This window comes from Triticum dicoccoides, chromosome 6A (assembly GCF_002162155.2).
Source record: "Triticum dicoccoides isolate Atlit2015 ecotype Zavitan chromosome 6A, WEW_v2.0, whole genome shotgun sequence".
NCBI lineage: Eukaryota > Viridiplantae > Streptophyta > Magnoliopsida > Poales > Poaceae > Triticum > Triticum dicoccoides.
Genome location: NC_041390.1, coordinates 473,096,891 through 473,108,280, shown reverse-complemented (window position 1 = coordinate 473,108,280; position 11,390 = coordinate 473,096,891).

Genomic DNA, 11,390 nt, shown 5'->3' with positions numbered 1-11,390 from the left:
CTTGAGGGTAACTCCGCCAACATACTTCACTCTTATCATTTTGGCGAGGACAAGTGCAAACAACTTCCATATCTTGCACTAGTTCAAGGAGTCACAAACCCTCTTGTTGGTAAGACAAGGGACAAGGTAACCTAATGCTTTCATGGACATCATCTTGTGTATACATCACTCTATGTCTATGGATATCCTTGCTTGTTCCTTGTGGGACTAACCCGTGTAGGTATTGAAAGTGCAACTCACTCCAAAGGATTTCTCCAAATGATCTACATCAACATTGAGCATCCACATCTTCATTACCTACATGAAGTCATCATCGACAAAACCCAAGGTTAGTTCATCCCTCTTAGGGGGAACATCACATCTAGGGGGGGGGGGCTTTACTCGAAAATTGAGCTAAAGCAACTCTAATGGTTTGAGCACAACAATGCTTTATGTAAAAGTGGTAGCCCCACTTGTGCTTAAACGATGAGTATGACCTATGATCAAATGTTCTCATTTGATTCCTAAGTCAATATACTCATATATAGATGACCTAGTCATCGCCAATTGCTTGATAGATGCTAGAGTGTTTGTGCATGCTTTGTCACATATTTCATTTGCCATTTTATTGTGTGAGGATGTTGGATGCATATTTCTCTCGTTCGAGGACATTCATTTGTTTATTTGATTGTTTGGCTTTTTCTCTTTTGCCAAATGCATGGACAAGAATGCCTAAGAACTCCCTCTAGCTATCTGTGCTTTCCTCATCTCAAACTCTATTCATGCTACATCACAAAGTTTGATCAAGTCAGATTCGAACCACTCTGTGTGAGGAGCACTCGGAGTGCCCGATTCGTCATAGACTTCCAAAACCTCTTTGTGCATTTCGGTCTGACCGATTCAACCTTTTCGGTCCTACCGAGATCACTCAGTTGTCTAGGTTTTCAATCTCGGTGCAACCGATTAGAACCTTTCAGTCACACCGAGTTGCAGTAACTGCCTATAGTTTTGCATCTCGGTGCCACCGAGTTGTTCCACTCGGTCACACCGACAGGGTCAGGTTATATATACTGACGGGTCAAATTTTGGAAACTTTTCCGAAACCCTTCACCCGCACGTAACCTGCTCTGCCTCTTCGGGTCTCTGGATCGTCCTCTCGCCGCCAACGTCCTCCCATCGCTGGTCTCCGCCGCCATCAATGGCAATCTGCCCCACCGTTGCCGCCATAGAGAACACTCGCTGCTCTAGGGTAAGTGTTCGGCCCCTTGTGCTGTCTTTTTCACTCCGATTCCTAGCACAAGGACAATACCATGTTTCTTGCCACGATTGATATTGATCCATCCAGCTAAAACTTCCTTAGGTCTAGGTTGATTCGAAAATTTTAGGGTTAGCTCTCCGCAGAACTCATCTCGGACCGACGGAACTGTAGAAATCGGTCTCATCGATTCGGCTTAGGCCATTGCACATGCGCTTTTCAGTCTGACCGAAACGTCCAAATCAGTGTGACCGAGTTCAAGATTCTGTGAAAGCCTAGCAATCTCGGTGCCACCGAACTGTGACTCGGCCCAATCGAGTTCACTAGTTTAGGTTCCAAGTGTTGCTTTGGTATCATCGAGTTTGTCAATTTGGTAGCTCCGAGATCACTTCTGTAGAGAACTAAAACTAAGTTTTTTGACTCAATTGTTTTGCAAAACCTTTGTACTTTGTGATGCTCATCTATTCTACCTCATCTACAACCTATTCACAGGGTCTGCTGATAGTTTGCCTGAAGATGTCTCATCAAAGTGACAGTTAGAACAAGTTTGAAGAGCAGGTTCAGATGAGTGAGGGCACTAGTCCCTCAGGCAGCTATGATGAGGGCAGCAGGAGCACACCTAGTAACCTGCCAAAGGCAGCTACCAGGACAAGGAAGAAGAAACCTCAGATTCAGAGGATGAGGATTATGTGGCTGTTGAGGATGAAGCCACTTCAAGGAAAAAGGTGCTGAAAAGGAGTATGGCACAGCTGCTGCAAGTAAGCCAGGACTGAAAAGAAAGGCTCCAGCAAGAAGAGTTCCAATGTCAAAAGCCAGAGCCTCCACTCAAGAAACAATGGAGTTCACTCTTGAACCCAAAGAAGGAGGTGAAGGCAAGAAGAGGAAAGAAAGGGTCAAGAAGACCATTGCCAGAGTTATTGGCAAGCCATCAATGATGAGTGATGATGAAGAAGAGGAAGAGGATGCTGCTCCAGCACCCAAAGCTCAGAAGCTTATGGGAGATGCTATAAAGTCAGGGGCTGCTCCATCAAAGCCCAAGTCTGCTCCCAAAGCTCTAGCTCAGAAGTCTACTCCAGAGAGAAGCAATAGAAACATTCCAGCTGCAGAAAAGAACAAGGCCCCAGTGCCTGAGACTGTTGATGAAGAAGATGATGAATCCCAAGTGCTAAGGAATCTCAAGCCCAAGATTCCTGACCACAATGATGCACATCCTGTTGCAGAAAATATGAAGATCAGGAAGGATTCAGGACTGAGATTATGGTGACAGTCTGATCCATATGCTGTCAGGAGGAGAACTACTGTGGATTACAGGTTCCACACAAAGGAACAAGACTTTTATGAGACTATCCAGCTTGACAAGAAGCCCATAGTGTGTGACATGAGATGGGTTGACTTGGAGTACATCAAGGAGAATGAAGATCACTATCCAGGGGTATATGACAGCTTCAAAGCATGTGGAGTTGATACATTTGTTGCCCAGAAGCTAACCAAGTGGAATGATGAGCTCATCATGCAGTTTTACTCCACAGCCCACTTCTATCCAGATGGAAGGATAGTTTGGATGTCTGAAGGTACTAGGTACCAATCCACTGTTAAAGAATGGGCTCAGTTTATCAATGCCCCAGAAGAACATGAGGATGACTTGGATGTTTATGCCGAGAAGAAGAAAGACCACAACACTATGGCACACATGTACAGAGAGATCCCAAATGATGCTTTAGAGACTCATAAGTTTGGATCTGTCCACTTCTTATTGACTGGTCTGCCTACCATCAACTGGATCCTAAGGCACACATTGCTACCCAAGTCAGTTGATCACAAGATGATCAAAGGACATGCTATTAATTTGCTACATTTGTTTGATGTGCCTTAAAAGTTCAAAGTCATGAGTTTGATTATAGAGACAATCAAAAGGACAGCAGCTGATCAGAAGAGAAGCTGTGGGTATGCCCCACAAATTTAGGAGCTCATCAACTCCAAGATGGGCACAGGCAAATATCTATTGGATAAGGAGCACCTGACCATATACCCTGAATTTGAAGACAACACAGTTGTGATGGATGAGAATTAACTATCATCAGTTCAAGCACAGGAGAAGAAAGCCAAAGCTAAAGCTGAGAAAGCTATAAGGATGCCAACTGTTGAAGAGGCATCTCAAGTGTTCTTGAAGACCAAGCAAGATCAGCTTGGATATCTGATCCAATCCACTTTGAGGATTGAGAAGGGCTTGGCCACCCTGACTCAAAACCAGGAGAGTTTGGAGAGGATCATTGAGCAAAAATTCTATGATCTTGATGTCAATGTAACTGAGATCCAGTCAGCAATTGAGCAAGTTCAGGAGGAAGTGGAGGAGAAGAAGGGCAAGTAAACTACAGATGCTTTTGCTAGAGTGCCCCGAAGCCAGAGGTTTGCTGCAGTGCCAGTCACAGATACTAGAGCTACATCATCAGCACCGGCAGCTACAACTCCAGTGCCACCACCAGCAGCCACTCCATCAGCTCCAGCTACTTCGACAGATGCCTTTGTCCTTAGAGTTCTCTCTACACCACCTCCCGGAGATCAAGCCTAGGAGACGTTTAGCACTATGCATTTTTGAACTTTTTGGTAACTTGTTACCAAAGGGGGGAAAATGTATAGATCATAGGCTTCGAGAGAGAGAGAGTGTGTGTGTGTTGCTTTTTATCTCTCTTGTTTTTGGTTGAACTTCTTTGTGTGCTTGTATGAGATACTTTATGTTCTTCTGAGATACTTGTTTGATCATATGCTACCCTTAATGCTTGTTGGATGATATTATCTCTTATATCCTTATATGATCATTCACTTGCTTGGTTATGAGTGCATGCTTCTAATTTCTATCATTTTGAGCGCTCCACCAAGATGTATGTGACATGGAAGAGCCCATGATCCTAATCGATTGTGCATTTGCATTCAAAAGCAAATTTAAATAATGCACAAATTTAGGGGGAGCTCTTGCTTCTCACATACTTTTCAAAGCGACGATGTTTTTCAATCTTATTATCATTTGTCGAAGCTTTGATCTATATGTTGTCATCAATTACCAAAAAGGGGGAGATTGAAAGTGCAACTATCCCTGGGTGGTTTTGGTAATTCCTAACAACATATAGCTCATTGAGCTAATGCTATTTCAAGATAAAAATTTCAGGAAAGCTCAATGATTGGCATGTCATGGATTAGAAAGTGGACCTCTCATAATGCAAAGGACAAAAGGATTGGCTCAAGCTCAACGCATAGGACTCTACATTTTTCATTTTAGTGATCCAAGATCACATTGAGTCCATAGGAAAAGCCAATACTATCAAGAGGGGGTGAGGTGTTGCTTAATGAGCTTCGTGCTCAAAATGCTTAGTGATATGCTCCAAAGCCCTCAACTACTTTCTCATATCCACATATGTCCCAAACCAAAAGTCAAACTCGTCCCTACCGAAACTTTCTATCCGGGGCCACCGAGTTCTCTTGACATAGCCACTGCCAGAAACCCTAGTCTTTTCGGTCTCACCGAGATGGGATTGTAATATCTCTGTTTCCCTTTGTAAGTTTCGGTCCAACCGAGATGAGCGATCGGTCCCACTGAGATTGCAATGCAAACTCTCTGTTTCCCTTTCGTGACGTTTTGGTCCAGCCGAGATGAGCGAATCGGTCCCACTGAGTTTGCCTGACCAACTCTTTGTTTGTCTATTACCAAAATCGGTCCCACCGAGTTTGTGTAATCGGTCTCACCGAGATTACGTTATGCCCTAACCCTAAAGAAATCGGTCCCACCGAGTTGACGTGTCGGTCCCACCGAAAATCCTAATGTTCACATTTTGAACTAAATCGGTCCGACCGAGTTTCATGATTCGGTCCTACCGAGTTTGGTAAATTGTGTGTAACGGTTAGATTTTGTGTGGAGGCTATATATACCCCTCCACCTACTCTTCATTCGTTGAGAGAGCCATCAGAACGTGCCTACACTTCCAACATACATTTTCTGAGAGAGAACCACCTACACTTGTGTTGAGGTCAAGATATTCCATTCCAACCACATAAATCTTGATCTCTAGCCTTCCCCAAGTTGCTTTCCACTCAAATATTCTTTCCACTAAATCCAATCCTATGAGAGGGAGTTGAGTGTTGGGGAGACTATCATTTGAAGCACAGGAGCAAGGAGTTCATCATCAACACACCATTTGTTACCTCTTGGAGAGTGGTGTCTCCTAGATTGGTTATGTGTCACTTGGGAGCCTCCGTCAAGATTGTGGAGTTGAACCAAGGAGTTTGTATGGGCAAGGAGATCGCATACTTCATGAAGATCTACCTGAGTGAGGCAAGTCCTTCGTGGGAGACGGCCATGGTGGGATAGACAAGGTTGCTTCTTCATGGACCCTTCATGGGTGGAGCCCTCTGTGGACTCGCGCAACTGTTACCCTTTGTGAGTTGAAGTCTCCATCAACGTGGACGTACGATAGCACCACCTATCAGAACCACGGATAAAAAATCTCTGTGTCAACATTGCGTTTGCTCTCTCAAACTCCTCCCTTTACCTTCATATGCAATTGTTTTACTTTCCGCAGCTATACTCTTAGAATTGCATGTATAGGTTGATTGCTTGACTTGTGCAAAGTTGCTAAAATCTACCAAGAACTCAAATTGGGAAAAGGCTAGATTTTTATTTGGTCAAGTAGTCTAATCACCCCCTCCCCTCTAGACATACTTTCGATCCTACAATATGCAGAGGCATTTAGTATGCAATATCAAATAATAATTTTAGTGATTTTCTACATTAGAGAATGATAAGGTTTGCATGGATTTATACTAACCTATCTCACGAGTTCTTTTTGAGTTTTGTGTGGATGAAGTTTTTGAGATTTAGGGAAACCGTGATATGAAAGGAATTAAGGAGACACAAAAGCTCAAGCTTGGGATGCCCAAGGCATCCCTAATTAATATTTCAAGAAGTACCAAGCATCTAAGCTTGGGGATGCCCCAGTTGGCATCCCACCTTTTTTCATCAACGATTATCGGTTAGTATAGGTTGAGCCTAAGTTTTTGTTTCTTCACATGATATGTGATATCCTTGCAATGTCATTTTATGTTGTTTTGCCTGTTGTTTGAATAATATTCCAAGATCTAAATTTCTTAAATGTTAGAGAGTCTTCACATAGTTACATAATTATTCAACCGTCTACCATCCATATTGCACTTGTATCACCATCTCTTCGCCGAACTAGTGCACCTATACAATTTACCATTGTATTGGGTGTATTGGGGACACAAGAGACTCTTTGTTATTTGGTTGGAGAGTTGTTTGAGAGAGACCATCTTCATCCTACACCTCCCATGGATTGATAAACCTTAGGTCATCTACTTGAGGGAAATTTGCTACTGTCCTACAAAACTTTGCACTTGGAGGCCCAACAACGCCTACAAGGATAAAGTTGCATAGTAGACATCAGTGGCTATTATGACGGCTTAACGGTTCATGGAAAAGTGTGTCAAGTAACTTGATAGCTCAAGATTGGGACTCGCTCCTCCGACGATGGAGAGATATTCTTGGGCCCTCTCGGTGTTACGGTATCCATCATCATCTGGCCAGACACAGTATGATTTGATCATAGGGATGCCGGAACACGGAAACAAGAAAAGAGAACAAAACCGGTAACGAGGTAACTAGCATGGTGGACAAGTTGTTGATCCACGGGGATGCAAGTAAATCTCACCTCGGGTATTTGTAACATATCGCGAAGCAACAGGAATAGAACACGACAACTGGAGGTTCACTCGAATATTCATTCGTGTGGGTATAGAGGTCAATATGGGTGTCCACGGCTCCGATGTTGATCATTGATCAGAAAGGGTTCCTGTCATGTCTATACTTCACCGAACCTATAGGGTCACACGCTTAAGGGTAATCTATCTGCTAAATAGTAGACAGGGAGTCTGAGAGAAATTCATAGTAAAAGTTTCGGAGACAACGAAAGAGTTCTAGAGAGAATAGCGAAATAGTATCGTAAAACTGAAAAGTTGTTTCAGGGTATACCATTAAGTCAAATTGGTCGGGACACGTCTGATAATTCTTGGAGGGTGCCAGAATTATTCTGGAAACTTGTGGGAATTTTTTGGGATAAAAAACGGAAACGTTCCGGAGCTGCCGATGCTGGTTTGGTTGCTTTTCGCAGATGAAATCCACTAACCTGAAATTGTTTCGGAACAAATCCAAAGTCATTTTAGTGGGTAATTGAATTATTCTAAGACCCACGGAAATATTTTCAGATTTAATGGACATAAAAAATTGTCTTCCTGAATAGTGAAAATGCATTCTTGTTTGTTATTCGCAGATGAAAATCACTAATTCGGAATTGTTTCGGAATGCATAGAAAATTATTTGGTACTGGAAATGTTCTAGGCCCACATAAATATTTTCGGTTCGAACGGATGCTGAAAAATGTCGTCATGAATAGTGAAAGTGCTTTTTGCTTGGCTTCTTGGAGAAGCCACCTTGAGGGCCTTTTGGTATTTTCCCCTTGGCTTCTTGGAGAAGCCACCCTTGGGCTTGGCCTATAAATAGGGGTGGAGGGGGCTACCTAAAGACACACTCTTTCTCACATACAAGTGCCATTTCAATGATCTGGCTTCTCTCTCCCTCCCCGTGAAATAGTTTCGTAGAGCCGAAAGGCTGTCTGGGTTTCGGCAGGAACTAGTTCTGGACGGTGAAGCCTTATCGGATAGATGACATCGTATGTGTGCAACACTATAGAGAGGTCGTAGTTTCGATCTTTGTGCCCGAGGGGCTATTTTGAGAGTGCCTCCCAAAGGGCTGTCCAAGTGACGGTCCAAGTTCTGTGAGTCCTCCCAAAGGGCTGTCCGGGTGACCGTCTGAGTTTTGAGAGTGCCTCCCGAAGGGCTGTCCGCAACACCGTCCGAGGGACTGTCCAACCGCCTCCCATAGGGATGTCCATGGGTTAGATGAGGGAGTACATCCTTGCAGTTGGGAGGTTGTAAATCCTAGCTGCGGGGATCTGCACCGCCGATCATCATCGACTCTACTTCTGCTGCGCTATGAGTCGGTAACAAAAAAGATCAAACCTTGTATGCAGTCTCCATAGTGGTCCTGGGCTGGTGCGTAGGTTGGATATTTTTGTTTTCTGCTGTGTTACCCTACTGTGGCATGATGAGTTGTGCTACGCGTAGATGCAGGTTGCGATCTACAATACATAGAGATGTATGGGTGTTGCACAATAAAATTAGGTAATAGATGAGTTCTATTACTAAAAATTATGTGTGCAGGTAGCAGATGAAATCTGTTACCCGATGTTCCTATTGCTTCCCTTGAATTTGCATAATCCTGATCTTCACGGCATGGTGGAATCTCACAAAGTTCTGGAAATCCGCGATCCTTTCATGCTGCTCCTGAGTATGCTGATTAACAGATCAACGAAGTGCTAACAGTTCTTTGGGTTCCACCATAGTTAAAGAAAGATGGATGTTTCGCAGACAAAAGGGAAATGCAGATATGATCTGCACGGGGGTCATGCATATGACGAAGTTCAGTATGGGGCTCGAGATTTTATTATCTCGTGTTTCATACACCCTACAAAGTTAATCTAGCGACTTGAATAAATCATACTTGATGATGGACGTAGGTAGCTTCGGTTTGTTTTGAAACCTTAGAAGACATGTAAAACCTTTTATGTATGAACCGATTAGAGGCGTCTAACTTGGTTTTGCAGGATGGTTTGCATGTGATGTGGTATAGAAGTGCTCATATTAATTTGATTATGTATGAGATGACTATATGATGTAATTTGATTAACATGACCTGCGTGTCATGATTCAGCATGATGGCTGGAGCCATATGATTGTCACTTTAATGACTTGTGTGTCAACCTTAAGTAATGCACTTATTTTATTAGCTATAGATATAGCAATATTATCTGGTGCATCGACAAGGTGGTGACAATCTTTGCGAAGGTGAACAACGACGCAAATACCGAAGACGAAGAAATACAAGACTTCTCCGTCGGAAAGGGCTATACCATATCATGCTATTATGAATTGCCTGAGATATTTATCCCTTATGATGCACCCTTTTTTATTGCGCGGTAGTCGCTTTTATTAGGGTGATCTCTCACTTAGAATATCAAGTAGTTAGTGTTCTCCCAAGTGTAGCACCATCACAACACCTATCTCTTCGGGGTATCACATGATCTACATGCGTGCGAACGATTAGAGAAGTGTGAGGCAGGTGAGTTGAGACCTCGCAGCGAGATCACTTGGTAGTCTTGATGTTCAGGCAGGACAGTCCTGAGCTCGGAACACACGCATCAAAAGATGAACAAGAATCACATAGAGATGTGATCGGCAAGTTTGCCTATCGATTGAAGTTTGCGCCATTTGAGTTCATCTTGAACCGTGGCGTTGAATGGAAATGTGGGTGTTGAATCACTCAGAGTCAATTATGAGATATATTGATTTTAGTGGGAGCGCACTGTAGAATTAACATTTTTAATTCTCGCTGCAATTAATTATGAACACTTTATAAGTGTGATTTGCATAATAGTTATAGAATAATGGCTCGCATTTTCACCCTCCCTATTAAAATTGAATAGCTGTTAAATATCTGGTTAAATCCATACAGTTGGTAAGGTAATGTGAGGATTGTCCTCAAGAGTGCCGAGAAGGACTTTGTCCTATCGCATGCTTTCGGTATCCTCCCGCTAATGCTATGGATTATGTGACTCTCGTCCTTTCTTCCAAAAGCTAGAATTCCGTTTCAGTCAAGTACAATAAGTTTGCTTCCATGAGGCCCGAACTTCAAAAGTTTGTATAGCTATGTGATAGTCATGGAAACTGAAAATCATTTTCAGAGACCAACAAAGGCTAAAAGATATGAGATATCCAAAGCAATGTTTGTTTGCAAATTATTAGTAACGTGTTTACTATGCATTAGACTGATAAGAGAGGGATCCAGAAGAACGTCTGTCATATGATGAAAGGTGAATAAAACAACAACTTAAAGAGAAAGAAAGTGGTCAAAGGGTGTTAGTGTGACTTACACACCTAGGAAGTCTGGGGCTAACGCCACTCTTAAGTTGGGTGCTTCTTCTGAGAGTAGGAGAAATACTAAAAGATAAACTGTTAGAAGTATAAAGGCAAAAAGAGTGAAGACTGGAATGTCCAGCTCATGTATGAAAGTCTGGATCTTTTGAAATCATCCAAAAGGTTATCAAAAATGAAGTAGAAGTTATTGTAACAAGAAAATTATGTTACAATGGAAATGTTCTAGGCCCACATAAATATTTTCGGTTCGAACGGACGCTGAAAAATGTCATCATGAATAGTGAAAGTGCTTTTCTGCTTAGCTTCTTAGAGAGGCCACCTAGAGGGCCTTTTGGTATTTTCCCCTTGGCTTCTTCGAGAAGCCACCCTTGGGCTTTCCCTATAAATAGGGATGGTGGGGGCTGCCTAAAGACACACTCTTTCTCACATACAAGTGCCATTGCAATGCTCTGGCTTCTCTCTCCCTCCCCGCGAAATAGTTTCGTAGAGCCGAAAGGTTGTCTGGGTTTCGGCAGGAACTAGTTCTGGACGGCAAAGCCCTGCCGGATAGATGACACCGTATGTATGCAACCCTGTAGAGAGGTCGTAGTTTCGATCTTTGTGCCCGAGGGGCTATTTTGAGAGTGCCTCCCGAAGAGCTGTCCAAGTGACGGTCCGAGTTATGTGAGTCCTCCCGAAGGGCTGTCCGAGTGACCGTCCGACTTTTGAGAGTGCCTCCCAAAGCGCTGTCCGTGACACCATCCGAGGGACTGTCCAACCACCTCCCGCAGGGCTGTCCGTGGGGCAGACGAGGGAGTACATCCTCGCGGTTGGGAGGTTGTAAATCCTAGTTGCAGGGATCTGCATCGCCGATCGTCATCGACTCTACTTCCGCTGCGCTACGAGTTGGTAACGAAAAAGATCAAACCTTGTATGTAGTCTCCATAGTGGTCCTGGGCTAGTGCGTAGGTCGGATATTTTTGTTTTCTGTTGCGTTACCCTACAGGGTAAACATCACATGCAATCAAAATATGTGACATGATATGGCCATCATCATCTTGTGCTTTTGATCTCCATCTCCAAAGCATCATCATGATCTCCATCGTCACCGGCTCGACAC